This window comes from Bos indicus, chromosome 8 (genome assembly GCF_029378745.1).
Source record: "Bos indicus isolate NIAB-ARS_2022 breed Sahiwal x Tharparkar chromosome 8, NIAB-ARS_B.indTharparkar_mat_pri_1.0, whole genome shotgun sequence".
Classification (NCBI taxonomy): domain Eukaryota; kingdom Metazoa; phylum Chordata; class Mammalia; order Artiodactyla; family Bovidae; genus Bos; species Bos indicus.
The window spans coordinates 23,598,317-23,614,488 of NC_091767.1; the positions used below are offsets into that span (position 1 = coordinate 23,598,317).

The window sequence follows — 16,172 nt, forward strand, 5'->3', positions numbered from 1 at the left end:
GCTTCTACCCTAGTTGTTACAGACATTCAGAAAATAAATGCTACAAATCCTAAAAGCCTCTCAGGTATGTCACATCATCCGAACTTGTTAGATTACAAATTCAGTAGGTCATGTTCGAGCAAACATGAATGAAAAGGAAAGAACAGCAACTGTAATTAATTTTAGCTATGAGTTTTCCTTCTGACAAGCACCATACTGAAATGAGGAGCATCAGATATGACCACCCACTAGTCCTCCAGCTAATGATGGCATTTATGACTATTTAAGAGGAAAATCCAAGAAGATACTATGTAGTTTCTGTGTGATCATAAAACACTTAAACGCTTTTCAATACTCTTCCCTTATGTCACCTCCTACCTCTTCCCACTTCTCATGTTTCCTCCTCCAAAAAGCTGTTAAGAATCTACCTCCTTTATAGAGACTCACAGACTTAGACAAAAACTTATGGTTGCTGGGTGGAAGGAAGTGGGGAAGGGATAGTCAGGGAGTTTGGGATGGACATGTACACACTCCTGCATTTAAAATGGATAACCAGCATGTGGGTACAGAACATGGAACTCTGTTCAATGTTATGTGGCAACCTGGATGGGAGGGGAGTTAGGGTAAAATGGATACATAGGTATGGCTGAGTCCTTTTGATGTTCACCTGAAATTATCACAACATTGTTTGTTAACTGACTATACCCCCAAAAATAAAAAGATTAAAAAAATTTTTTTTAATCTCTTTTTTAAAAACTATAAAGAATGTATCTTCTTTTATAAACAGTTTTTTTTGGTCCAAATTAAATCATATCACCAGAAGTAAAAGATAATAATTTAAATTAGATTAGAAATGATGCATATACTAGCAAACAACTCTATCATACTTTATAAATAGCTTCTACTTTACTGGGATTGTGGGACCCACTGTAACTTTGTTGTATGACTAACTGTGTTGGAGGCTCGTTCTGCTAGCTTTTGGGTTCAGCAAATTCTATTCAATATCTCAGACTTAAACTCTAAAGATGAAATTATGTAGAATATAGAACAGGGATTATCCAAATTAATTACTGACTTGTGTTGCTGTTGAGTCACTAAGTCGTGTCTAACTCTTTGCAACCCCATGGACTGTAGTTTGCCAGGCTCCTCAGTCCATGAGATTTCCCAGGCAAGAATACTGGAGTGAGTTGCCATTTCCTCCTCCAGGGGATCTTCCTGGTACAGGGATCAAACTCTTTGTCTCGTGCATTGGCAGGCGGATTCTGGACCACTGAGCCACCAGGAAAGCTGAATTACTGACTTAGACATCTGGAAAATTAATTTTTCCAGATAATTAATTATGTCAGATCCGAGTGAAAATTTGTAGGAATAATATACAATATCGATTCCAAGAAATTAAAAACCTTGACAGGGAAAGGAAGTCCAAATTAAGAACACTGAATATTACTGCTGATTAACATTGATTACCATTATACTATTTCAACTTGGTACAACTAAGCTAAAATCAATTATAATTGCCAAAATTTTGTTCTAATACTTTGAATATAATGAAAAGAGCTAAGGTTTCCCTTGTGAATCACTACAATGGCAAATGAATGCACCTATAAAATAATATATAAAGCTTTATGGTTCATAGAATGGACGTAGTTTTTAATTCAATCTACTTTATTGTGCAGTTGCCATACATAAAGTTTTCTCAGTCTGGCTATACTGATATTTGGAGTCAGATAATTCTTTGGCATAGGGGTTGTTCAATATACCATGGGATATTCAGCAGCATTCCTGGCCTCTACCCACTGGATGCTAATAGCTTTCAGTCTAGTTAAATGACAATCAAAAATGTCTCTCAGATCAGATCAGATCAGATCAGTCGCTCAGTCGTGTCTGACTCTTTGCGACCCCATGAATCGCAGCATGCCAGGCCTCCCTGTCCATCACCAACTCCCGGAGTTCACTCAGGCTCATGTCCATTGAGTCAGTGATGCCATCCAGCCATCTCATCCTCTGTCGTCCCCTTCTCCTCCTGCCCCCAATCCTTCCAGCATCAGAGTCTTTTCCAATGAGTCAACTCTTCACATGAGGTGGCCAAAGTACTGGAGCTTCAGCTTTAGCATCATTCCTTCCAAAGAAATCCCAGGGCTGATCTCCTTCAGAATGGACCGGTTGGATCTCCTTGCAGTCCAAGGGACTCTCAAGAGTCTTCTCCAACACCACAGTTCAAAAGCATCAATTCTTCGGCACTCAGCCTTCTTCACAATCCAACTCTCGAATCCATACATGACCACAGGAAAAACCATAGCCTTGACTAGAGGAACATTTGTTGGCAAAGTAATGTCTCTGCTTTTGAATATGCTATCTAGCTCTGTCATAACTTTCCTTCCAAGAAGTAAGCGTCTTTTAATTTCCTTCCAAGAAGTAAGCGTCTTTTAATTTCATGGCTGCAGTCACCATCTGTAGTGATTTTGGAGCTCAGAAAAATAAAGTCTGACACTGTTTCCACTGTTTCTCCATCTATTTCCCATGAAGTGATGGGACAGGATGCCATGATCTTCGTTTTCTAAATGTTGAGCTTTAAGCCAACATTTTCACTCTCCTCTTTCACTTTCATCAAGAGGCTTTTGAGTTCCTCTTCACTTTCTGCCATAAGGGTGGTATCATCTGCATATCTGAGGTTATTGATATTTCTCCCGGCAATCTTGATTCCAGCTTGTGTTTCTTCCAGTCTAGCATTTCTCATGATGTACTCTGCATATAAGTTAAATAAACAGGGTGACAATATACAGCCTGGACGAACTCCTTTTCCTATTTGGAACCAGTCTGTTGTTCCATGTCCAGTTCTAACTGTTACTTCCTGACCTGGATACAAATTTCTCAAGAGGCAGATCAGGTGGTCTGGTATTCCCATCTCCTTCAGAATTTTCCAGTTTATTGTGATCCACACAGTCAAAGGCTTTGGCATATTTGGAAAACTCAGCAGTGGCCACAGGACTGGAAAAGGTCAGTTTTCATTCCAATCCCAAAGAAAGGCAATGCCAAAGAATGCTCAAACTACCGCACAACTGCACTCATCTCACACGCTAGTAAAGTAATGCTCAAAATTCTCCAGCCAGGCATCAGCGATATGTGAACCGTGAACTTCCTGATGTTCAAGCTGGTTTTAGAAAAGGCAGAGGAACCAGAGATCAAATTGCCAACATCCGCTGGATCATCGAAAAAGCAAGAGAGTTCCAGAAAAGCATCTATTTCTGCTTTATTGACTATGCCAAAGCCTTTGTGTGGATCACAATAAACTGTGGAAAATTCTGAAGGACATTACCAAATGTCCCCTGGGTCCACAATTGCCCCTGGTTAAGAACCACTGAACTAGGTAAAATGGCAAGCACTGTGCAAAGTATAAAACTAACTCAAACGTGGTACTAGCCCTGAGCTATTCAAAAAGACAATGATTCCACCATTATCCTTCTTTACTGAGCCAAAAGCAATCAATCAATCATGTCCAAAATTTGAAGTTTCTTATGGAAAATTTGTGGAGAAAGTAATGGCACCCCACTCCAGTACTCTTGCTTGGAAAATCCATGGATGGAGGAGCCTAGTACGCTGCAGTCCATGGGGTTGCAAAGAGTCAGACACAACTGAGCGACTTCACTTTCACTTTTCACTTTCATGCACTGGAGAAGGACATGGCAACCCACTCCAGTGTTCTTGCCTGGAGAATCCCAGGGATGGCGGAGCCTGGCGGGCTGCCGTCTATGGGGTCGCACAGAGTCGGACACGACTGAAGCGATTTAGCAGCATGGAAATATAGTCATCCAATAATAACATTAGGTACACAAAGGTAATGGTACAGTAGAAAATAGAAGACTTAAAATGGAAAACAAATGTACAATTATTCCTTGCAAAAGACAGAAGCATGTTCCAAAATAAACAAACAGTATTAAATATTATGCATGCTGATCTGGGTATGATAGAAAATAGGGTTAATTTCCTATTTAAAATACTATAATTAGCACATTTAAAATGTCCTAAGGCTAAGTATAGTTTACTCTTCATATAGTTAAGATTGATTCTTAAATTTATAGATTATTCAAGATTTTTCTTTCCTTTCTTCTCACTGCTTATTAGCCATTCCATTTCTTCCAAGTACCTCTGAGAAAGGTCAAGGTAAATCTACAATTCAAACTTTACTCGTCATTAGAAGCACTGTTGAGGAATAAAAAAAATGTGATTCAAAAGAACATCAAAACAAAACCTGGGTTATGCCTTAAAATGTCAGTTATCCCCCAAACTAGTAGTCAAGTCATAAAGAGTAATTTGACTACAACACTTTATTCAAAATGATAGATAGGATGCACATACAATCATCCTGATCACTTGAAAGGCTAACACTGGCAGACAATAAGCTCTATACAACTTTGAAAAGCAAACACAAATGTGGGGCACTGAAGTCATTATTTACATAAGCAGTGCCTACATAGCATCATCTGAATCATTTACTGTTATGCTGCCACATCCACGTCTCAGAAACAAAAACCAGAAATGGAGAAGTGACGTGAAACAGTGTACGGGACACACTGAATTAAAGGAAAGAATCAAGCATTCCAAATTCACCTTCTGTCTCTGCAACACATTGTGTGATCTCAAGCAAGAGAATTAACCTCTCTTGCTTGGGCAAGAGTTTCTTCAGCTGTAAAATGAGGAAACCAGACTAAGTACCTTCCAGGGCTAAAGTTCTATAACCCAAGTCACCCATTAAAGCTCTAACCTTTGAATTGCTCAAGATCAGAGGTGGATGGCTCTCAACTATTAATAATTCTATGCCAAGTTTAAACAGCTCTAAGGTCAACATCTAATAAAACCTAAGGCCTCAAAACAGTGGTCTCCTATTTTTATCTCAAATAAATAAATCACCCTATATTTTTCATTTCAGAGAGAAATGCAGTACTGTATCCAGAATAAGCCCACAGAAAATTTCAAATCAGGGTTTCCTAACTCTTAAGACATACATCCAATAGGCTCTGCTTTCTTCTTAAAAGAGAGTAACATTGTTTGTAAAGATTGAAGTCAATACAAAACAGGCAACCAGGTCACCCTTCATTGGCCTCTGGTGCCTCTAATTTCTCCTTCACTCTGTGGTTTTTAATATTTCTGTTGTTTTCCTGCCACAGATGAGCCAATTTGTTGTATGTTCTTTGGCACGTGCCCATTTCATAATTTGTAAATGTTTTAACTGCCATTTTAAGTAAAGCATTCAACACAGTACCTAACACAAAGAATACTTTGTAAATGTGGTTCTATTATGATTATCATGCAGATAAATTTGATTCTTAAACTAGAGCATAAGCAGCTTGAAAGCTGGGTCTCTATCTTCTTATTCTTATGCTTCCCTTTCAGTGCCTAATGCACATTTTAAATAAATGTAACAAACACACACTTTTCCCAAAGTACCTTTTTAAACTCTCTGAATGGATCATGAAAAACCAACATCACAACCCCTCTAAGTACACTGTTTCAAAGTTAACAACATTCAGAGGCAAAAAAAAAAAAAAAAACCCCACAGAAGAAGCAGGCAGAGTTCCTACCCAATACTTCAGGACTCCCTACCCTTTAATAACATTGTCAACAACACAGAGCAGTGCATGCATCTTAGCAGACTGGAGTGCGGGAAGCAATAAATGAAAAATTCGTGGTTCCACTAGACTAGCACAGAGACAACGATAAAATAAGGTATGTAACTAGATTCACCTTTCCAAGTATAAATGCATCAATCTTAATAGAAAAGAAAGAGTTAAAAAAAAAATAGTCTTGTGGTAGGCAAATCAAAAAGCAAAAGTTATTTGTAACCTTTAGGTCACCTCAACCTTTCTGCTACATCTCTAAATGTAGGAAAGCTATGATTTGATTTATATCATAAATCCAGCAATAGACACAGATTGCCTTTTCTGTGTGAGGAAACAATGCCTGCAGTCACCATGCATTTTCATGTATGCAGCTGTGACCCCGGCGCTTTCAGAAGCATAGCATAGCACTTACTACATCAAATATGCATTTTAAAAGCATTTCTCTACCTGCTCTGAATTTTGATTTGAAAATGTTGGTTAGAAGCCAAAGTAGGATTAAAAAAAGAGAAGAAAAAAAAAGCTCTGCAGATTTTAAGATAAAAATGAATAAAAATTGATTCCACAATAAATATTACTATAAAAAAAGAAAAATTAAATGATAATAGTGAATCTTTATCTATCCTATAGAATCTTAAGACAAATGCATTTCATCCACGCCAGAAAAAGAAGACTTGGAACAAAAAAAATTTAATTTTGACATTTTTTATTAATTTCCTTTTTTCTTTGGGTCTATAAGGCAGATAGGGAGAAGATAAGATTTCTTTGAAAAGAGATTTCATATTACAATGGTTCTGCCCTCATAGTGAACCTTTCCCACGACTCCTACTTTGAGAGGCAGGGTTTTAACACAAAGATGTCTGCCAGTGTCAGAAGGCTAGAACTATTTTAGGTACTAGTTGGTGGCTAGGGGAAACAGAGACACACAGGGTTCAAAACATCTATTATTAAGTTACATCCTTGATTGGAAAAGAAAAGAAACTAAAGATAAGATAAATAGGCTAATAAGGCAAAAATCAAAATATCTTGTGCTCTTAAAGACACTTACCACCAAATCACCATACCAATTTTTAAATTAAGCATGTGCACTTAGCAGAACTTATGAAATATTTCCTGGTGGCAACTGCTAACTGAAAGATAGTATATGTACAAATTATTCTTTAGGTCTGATTTTTAAACACCAAGTGTAAACCCCAGGTGACTGGAACCATGAATTGTGAACAAAGACTCCCCTGGGTGGGAAAGATGAGGGAAAAGAAGAAATGAAAACGGAAGCAAAACATGCAGTTTGACAGTAAGAATCAAGTCATATAGATGTCCACATCTAAAGCTTATCTGTATCTCCACTGCCATTAGTAAATCTGAAAGGAGTGGTAGAGTTGGGAAATTACCATTTTGAAATTATCTCAGTGAAAATTAATAGGGAGGGGGGAGCTGTGAGTTTAATGAGGAACACGATATATTCATGGTCTCATAGCATCTTCTCCACAGACTGCTTATTAATTACAAGAAGAAGATGGTAACTACACAGTAAAGAAACCAAATATTACCTTGATAGGGTAATGAAAATTAAAATCACCAATGAAAGGCAAGATGGACATCAGTGTCTCCAGACAAGATGTCCTGAGAAAGGCACAGCAAACTTTCACAGTATTCGAAAATGTCAATGTCATAAAAGATAAAGGATGAGAAAATTCCAAGTTTTAAAAGACTAAAAAGATATGACAGTTAAAGACAACATATGATCCTAAATTGGAGCCCGTACACTAAAAATAAAAACGAAAGAGGTATGAAAGGACGTTATTAAGCCAAATGGCAAAACTAGGATATGGATTATAGGTAAAAGTGTTAAATGAACATCAAATTTTCTTGATTTGATAACTGTACTCTGGTTATATAAAAATCCTTGTTCTTAGAAAACATACCCTACTGAATATGTACAATCTACTCTCCAATAGTTTTTAATTCTATAGAGAGAAGGATAATGAGAATGTGGAAAATCAGTGAATTGGGATAAATGCCAGATGGAAATTTTCTGTACTATTCTTGCACCTTTTCTGGAACTTTATTATTATTATTTTTTTAATCTGCTAAATGGCTTTATTTTTTTTTTTTCCATTTTACTTTTAAATTTTATTTTATTTTTAAACTTTACATAATTGTATTAGTTTTGCCAAATATCAAAATGAATCCGCCACAGGCATACATGTGTGGAACTTTAAAATTCTTTCAAAATAAGTTTAAAAAATAAAACCTTCAATGACTTCCTACTACACTTTAAAGAAAACCCAAAGTCTCTACCATGGCTTGCATCTTCTAGGCCATGTCTAACTCTCCTGAGCCTCTGTCTTGGCCTCTTCCTCCCTTAAACACTAAGCTCCAGGCACCCTGCCTCCTGTTAGTTCCTCTAGGGCACCAGGCGCTCACAAAGCAGCAGCTAAGCACATGCTTTTCCCTAGATCTGAGATGCTCTGCATTCTTCGCACAGCCAATTCCATTTCACCCACCAAAATGGAGAGAAGAGACAATGCAAAAAGAGTTTAATGCTAAGAACTGACTTTTACTTTTCAGGAAAAAAAGAGGTATGAACCATAAAGTACTTCAACCTTCAGGACACACATCTTTAAGATCTCAAAATTAACTCTACATCTAAATAAACTCATAACATTACACAAACATATGCAAATACTGACAAAGTAAATAACTTTCATCTACTCTGGGTATAATCACCCATTGCTATTGGCCTAATCACCCATTTCAGAGCATACCATCTGCCCAAAACATTTAATATTCCCTTATTTCAGAAAGTACAGCTTGATGTTGATCAGACCAACTCTTTCCATAAACAAGATTCTCAACATGTGATATTTGTGCATGTCAGCCACTGTCTGGCACATCAGAATAACACACAAATTCTGGAACAAGCAGTTACCGCTCATGAATTCACAGCTATTTCCTCACTTCAGCTGAGGGAAGAGAGATCTTAAAAAGACTGCCATAATATGAATACATAGAGGAAAAATTAAAAGCAAGAGTACATGATAAAATTTTAAGAGGAAAAAATGGCATATTACAAAGAAAATGAGCCTCTCATAATTAATGAATCTTAAAATTTTAGTCTGGGCTTCCTTGATGGCTCAGTGGTAAAAACTCACCTGCCAATGCACAGGTTCAATCCCTGGGAGGGAAGGATCCCCTGGGGGAGGAAATTGCAGCATGGATTCGCAAAAGAATCATACGTAACTTAGTGACTAAACAATAACAACAACAGCAAAATTTAGTCATTCTTTCTTATAATCAAAATATCAGGCAAACGCTGGTCTGCTGCACTTCCTGTATGGTCAATGTTATAGAGCACTGCTGCTGCTGCTGCTAAGTCGCTTCAGTCGGGTCTGACTCTGTGCGACCCCATAGACAGCAGCCCACTAGGCTCCCCCGTCCCTGAGATTCTCCAGGCAAGAACACTGGAGTGGGTTGCCATTTCCTTCTCCAATGTATGAAAGTGAAAAGTGAAAGTGAAGTTGCTCAGTCGTGCCTGACTCTTAGCAACTCCATGGACTGCAGCCTACCAGGCTCCTCTGTCCATGGGATTTTCCAGGCAAGAGTACTGGAGTGAAATAACTTAAAAATAAGTGTTTATAACAAAGTGGAGTTCAAGCTAACAAGAAGAAAATTTAGACCAAACATAAAATGGGAGGGGAAAAATAAGCCTGAAATAAAGGATATCTTAGTGGTCATCTTTCATGGTTTTTTTTTTTAAGTGATTAAACTAAAAATTGTTCACAGATTAAAAAAAGGAGAGGGGGGAGGTTAAAGTTTTTGAAAACAGTTAAATGTCTAAATCAGAGGTCACAAACAGTTGCCCTTGGATTGCATCTTGTGAGCAGATGTGTTCGGTCTGCCGACTCTGTATTTTGAAAAACTGGAATTGTTTTCCAACATTTATTAGTCGAAATATTTCATTTAAAATGTTATTAATACTGAAGGATCTGAAGGTCTGGCGACAACAAAGCCCCATGCCTCACTGCAACAACTGGCCAGCAGTCCTCAATCCAACCACCACACTAATAACAATCCAGGAAGCTTTGAGTATTACCAGTGCTGGAGGCTGAGCCCTACTCATTCTCGGGAGAGCCCAGGCACTACAGTTAAAAGTTCCTCAGAGAACTCTAACAGTGCAACCAGAATTGAGAGTCCTGGGCCTAGAGTAAAACTTGCATATTCTCTTCGTTTAATCACAGTAGCCAACTGTGCTCTATTGCTCTTCCAATTTATCCTCATTCTAAAAGGTCCTGGGAATTGAAACTCCATTTAAATATCCTCCTTTAATCTTGTTTAAGTCACAAGACTATAGAAGGGTTCAGTTAAGCAAAATGAACTTTACTGGCTATACACACTCTAATCTGATGTATCTCAAAGCATGGTGGGTAAATAGATCATCTGTGTACCCAGACGATGTATGGGTAAAGTGTGTGCTCCAGACATATACATGAAAAACACTGAACTCCTTCCACACTAAAACACTGAAAACCATCACTGGTTTGTAGAATGGTGCTGAGGATTCAAGGGATTAGAGCTGGTAGACAGAGCGCCTGAAGAACTATGGATGGAGGTTTGTTACATTGTACAGGAGGTGGTGATCAAAACCAACCCCAAGGAAAAGAAATGCAAGAAGGCAAAATGGTTGTCTGAGGAGGCCTTACAAATAGCTGAGAAAAGAAGAAAGCAAAAGGCAAAGGAGAAAAGGAAAGATATACCCATCTGAATGCAGAGTTCCAAAGAATAGCAAGGAGAGAGAAGAAAGCCTTCCTCAGTGATCAATGCAAAGAAATAGAGGAAAACAATAGAATAGGAAAGACTAGAGATCTCTTCAAGAAAATTAGAGATACCAAGGGAATATTTCATGCAAAGATGGGCTCAATAAAGGACAGAAATGGTATGGCCCTAACAGAAGCAGAAGGTATTAAGAAGAGGGGACAAGAATACACAAAACTATACAAAAAAGATCTGAATGATGCAGATAACCACAATGGTGTGATCATTCACCTAGAGCCAGACATTCTGAAATGTGAAGTCAAGTGGGCCTTAGGAAGCACCACTACAAAAAAAGCTTATGGAGGTGATGCAATTCCAGCTGTGCTATTTCAAATCCTAAAAGATGATGCTGTGAAAGTGCTGCATTTAATATGCCAGCAAATTTGGAAAACTCAGCAGTGGCCACAGGACTGGAAAAGGTCAGTTTTCATTCCAAGCCCAAAGAAAGGCACTGTCAAAGAATGTTCAAACTACTGTACAATTGCACTCATCTCACACGCTAGCAAAGTAATGCTCAAAAGTCTCCAAGTGAGGCTTCAACAGTACGTTAACTGAGAACTTCCAGATGTTCAAGCTGGACATAGAAAAGGCAGAGGAACCAGAGACCAAATTGACATCTGTTGAATCATAGGAAAAGCAAGAGAGTTCCAGAAAAATATCTACTGCTGCTTCACTGACTACGCTAAAGCCTTTGACTGTGTGTATCACAACAAATTGTGGAAAATTCTTCAAGAGATGGGACTACCAGACCTGACCTTACTCTTGAGAAATCTGTATGGAGGTGAGGAAGCAACACTTAGAACCGGACATGGGACAACAGACCAGTTCCAAATTGAGAAAGGAGTACGTCAAGGCTATATATTGTCACTCTGCTTATTTAACTTATATGCAGAGTACATCATGTGAAATATCACGATGGATAAAGCAAAAGCTGGAATCAAGACTGCTGGGGAAAATATCAATAACCTCAGATACACAGATGACACCACCCTTATGGCAGAAAGCGAAGAACTAAAGAGCCATGGCAAACAGATTAGGGAAACAATGGAAACAGTGACAGACTTTATTTTGGGGGGCTCTAAAATCAGGCTATGGTTTTTCCAGTGGTCATGTATGGATGTGAGAGTTGGACCGTGAGAAGTTGAGCGCCGAAGAATTGATGTTTTTGAACTGTGGTGTTGGAGAAGACTCTTGAGAGTCCCTTGGACTGCAAGGAGATTCAACCAGTCCATCCTAAAGGAGATGAGTCCTGAGTGTTCATTGGAAGGACTGATGCTGAAGCTGAAACTCCAATACTACGGCCACCTCATGCAAAGAGTTGACTCATTGGAAAAGACCTTGATGCTGGGAGGGATTGGGGACAGGAAAAGAAGGGGACGACAAAGGATGAGATGGCTGGATGGCATCACCGACTCGATGGACATGAGTTTGGGTAAACTCCAGGAGTTGGTGATGGACAGGGAGGCCTGGCGTGCTGCGATTCATGGGGTCGCGAAGAGTCGGACACGACTTAGCGACTGAACTGAACTGAAAATCACTTCAGCCATGATATTAAAAGACGCTTACTCCTTGGAAGAAAAGGTATGACAAACCTAGACAGCATATTAAAAAGCAGAGACATTGCCAACAAAGCTACGGTTTTTCCAGTAGTCATGTATGGATGTGACAGTTGGACTATAAAGAAAGCTGAGCACTGAAGAATTGATGCTTTTGAACTGTGATGTTGGAGAAGACAGGGAAGCCTGGAGTGCTGCAGTCCATGGGGTCGCAAAGAGCTGGACACAACTGAGTTACTGAACTGAACTGGCCCAGGAGAAATACCAAACACCCAAAGGGTTGTGTTTCATTACTTCTGCACCCAAATGTTTATCACAGCATTATTTACAACATCCAAGATATGGAAACACCCTAAGTGTCATTGATAGATGTATGGACAAAGAAGATGTGGTATATATGCACAATGGAATACGACTGAGCCATAAAAAAGATGAAATCCTCCCATTTACAACACATGGATGGACACTGAGGGTAATACGCTAAGTGAAATAAGTCCAACAGAGAAAGACAAATACAATATGATTTCACTCACATTTGGAATATTAAAAATAAACAAACAAACCAACCAAAAACAAACACATAGATACAGAGAACAGGCTAAGTGATTACCAGAGGGGAAGAGCAGTAGGGGGAAGGCAAAACGGGTAAATGAAGTCAACTCTATGGTAACAGATGGAAACTAAGCATTTGGTGGTAAGGGTGCTGTAGCGTCGGAGAAGGCGATGGCAGCCCACTCCAGTACTCTTGCCTGGAAAATCCCATGGACGGAGGAGCCTGGTGGGCTGCAGTCCATGGGGTCGTAAAGAGTCGGACATGACTGAGCGACTCCCCTTTCACTTTTCACTTTCATGCATTGGAGAAGGAAATGGCAACCCACTCCAGTGTTCTTGCCAGGAGAATCCCAGGGACGGGGGAGCCTGGTGGGCTGCCGTCTATGGGGTCACACAGAGTCAGACACGACTGAAGTGACTTAGCAGCAGCAGCGTGCTGTAGCGTATATGGAGGTCAAAATATAAGGTTGTACACATGAAACAGTAATACAAACTAATATTTTCTCAATTTTTTAAAAGTTTTAATAAAAAATAAGATGACCAATATTCTGTTTTACTATACTGCAAGTTAATTAGCTATTAGGACAAAAAGAAAATCCAACAGTATACTAGCAGAGTCCTTAATACCATAAAATTAGAGTTGAGTTTCCTGCCTAGAAAGCTTACAATTACTTGTCATACTACTTCCATTTTAGATCAAACCTACAACATAACCAAGGAAAACCTTTCAGTGGAGTTCTAAGCTCCTCATACCCTTTTTATGTTTTCACACATAGCTCATCAGTTTTCTCTCCAAGGCTGGACGATATTGCTCACCAACACGTGGCATACAAGATTCTAAAACAGCATGACAATTTTATGATTGACTCAGGTAATCATAGCTCTCCTGAGGGAAATCTGCTCTTCAGGCTCACCTCTCCTGTGTTTCTGCCATCCAGAATCCCCCGTGGAGGAACCTCAGGTTCTTACACACTCAATTACACTCTACTGATTTATAGTGCCAAACAGCCATTCACACGAGGGCCCTCCATAAACATTACTGGATTATGCCAACTCAAGTGATTGATTCTGGACCTCTTAATGTGCCACCACTCTACACACAATCCTTATATATCCAGTATGATTTCAGTTCTTCAAACAAGGCTCCCGATCCACACCTTGCATCTATTGTCTTCTAAGAACAAGCCTATGGCTAAAAGAGCCAACTACTGGAGAAAATAAACTATAAATAGAAAGCAGGTGAAACATTACAGGTAACAAAGTTTAGCACTCACTCACAGGGAGCACAATCAGTGTGAAAATATAATTATTCTGCATGACTAAAAATGTCCTTAAATCATCATCAAAAAAACTAAGATGGCTATGATCCACCTGGAAAATCTCACCAGAATGCAAGCTCTGATTCAGGTAGTCTGAGACGGGGTCCGAGATTCCACATTCCTAACAAGCTCCCAGGAACTGCTAATGCTGCTCAAAGCTCTGCTACTTCAAGTATGGTAGGGAAACAGCAGTATCAGCATCACCTGGGAGCTTGTTAGACCAGAATACTGAGCCCATGTTAGGTCTAAGGAAACAGAATCTGCCATTCAACAACGTCTCAGGTGATGAATGGTAGAGAGCTGCTAACACACCATCTTATACTCACTGTTGATCAGAATCACCTGGGACTTTTCTGACTCTGATTCAGTTGGTCTAGGGTATTTCATTGTCCTATGTTCATCTGGTTTTAGGCATACCCAGACTTAGTGACTGAACAACAACAGCAAAAGGTGGTTCTCATGAATAGCCAGTGTTGAGAAACAATGAAATTAAAAATACTTAATTGGGTAGCTCTAGGTTGATAGAGCTATGGTTAACGGGTGAGGAATTTGAGGAAATGATGAAAATGTCCTAAAATTGATTATGGCAATGATTGTATGACTACATGAATATACTAAAAATCATTGAATTGTATACTTTAAACAGGTCAGTTGTACAGTACAGTATGTGAATTGTATTTCAATAAAACTGTTAAATAAAATTTTAGAACTCCAGTAGCTTTCCTATTTTAAAATAAGTAAATAACTCCTCCTGAATAACGATGAAGTGGAATTATTTCCTATCCTGGAACTCTGCCCCAAGAGTGTGAACCTCTTTCAAAAAAAGAGAACACAGCCCCAGACATCCTGTATCCTGCATCGAACCTGGACTGGCGATTCAGTTCTTATATGATATTATACATGTTTCAGTGCCATTCTCCCAAATCATCCCCTTGGGGCTGGTGCACTGGGATGACCCAGAGGGATGGTACGGGGAGGGAGATGGGAGGGGGGTTCAGGATGGGGAGCACGTGTACACCCGTGGTGGATTCATGTTGATGTATGGCAAAACCAATACAATATTGTAAAGTAATTAACCTCCTATTAAAATAAATAAATTTAAATTAAAAAAAAAAGAGCATTAAAAAAAAAGAGAGAACACAAATGCTTGTATGACCCATCTAGAAACATTAAGTCCTGCTCATTTACTCCTTAGGTTCAATCCTGGTTAAGGTAATGTATATTTTTAAAAGAAAAGCGTATTTATCAATTTGGAAAAGTTTACCCTTCACACCCAGTTTTCAGAGTATTTTCAAATAAATAATTTTCCTTTTGCTTCCCCAACTTAAAATTAATGAGTTAACTACTAAGTTAACAATGAATTAACTAATTCATTGTACTACATTCTTCCAATTGTTCTATATTTTTAAAAACATTCAAAAAACATGTTAAGGGGACTTCCCTGGTGGTTCGTAGTTAACAGTCTGCCCTGCAATGCAGGGAACATGGGTTCAATCCCTCATTGAGGAACCAAGATCCCACATGCTGTGGGGTAACTAAGCCCACGCCACAACTAGAGAGTCCAGTGACGCAACTACAGAGCCCCAGCGCCACAAATACAGAGTCCAAGCACCACAATGAAATATCCCACATGATGCAAGGCAGATCCCACGTGCCACAATTAAGATCCAATGCAGACAAACAAATGATTTAAAAAACAAATGTTAACAAAAAATATATAAAATGCAAATCTGACCTTGTTTTTAAAAAGCGACTTAAGAAACTCGATAATATGCTCATAAAAATAAAGGAGATGGTAAGTAGCACTAAACTAACAGGAAAGATCACTGTAATATATGAGACACTGTTTACTTACTATCAAAAGGAAAGTACTATACATGTATGTAAGTAACAGGCACTATATATCAGGAGAGGCACTCACGGCTTCTGATAGCAGTGGTGTCAAATGCTTGAAACTGCAGGTTTTATATGCTCAAGCCAATGACAATTCCCAAGTATGGTCTACTCTCCCTACTGGATCACCACAGCCTATGGAAGTCATTTTCCCCCAGAACCAGTGCCCTTGTTTAGGGTGCCATGGGTTCATTCTTTATAAAAGGTATATTCTAGATGCATCACTGAACAGATTTTCTAGGACAATATACACTGATTATGGGACATCTTCTGGCATCCTCTACTAAGTGGGAGCCCCTTTCATGAAATGACTTTCTAGGACCTTCAACGCAATGGTTAAGGTCACCTTCACAAGTAAGTATGCCTTCCCTTGCCCAAACTCTCCCATAAAATTCAATGCATTTCACTGGAACTATTGCAGTAATATATATATACATATATAT

General features: G+C 38.9%; 1 protein-coding gene across 4 annotated transcripts in view; it reads right to left on the reverse strand.

The window, feature by feature from the left end:
• The window catches only part of FOCAD (focadhesin), a 302,497-nt gene that overhangs the window by 231,570 nt on the left and 54,755 nt on the right, over nucleotides 1-16,172 (reverse strand). The window lies entirely within an intron of this gene.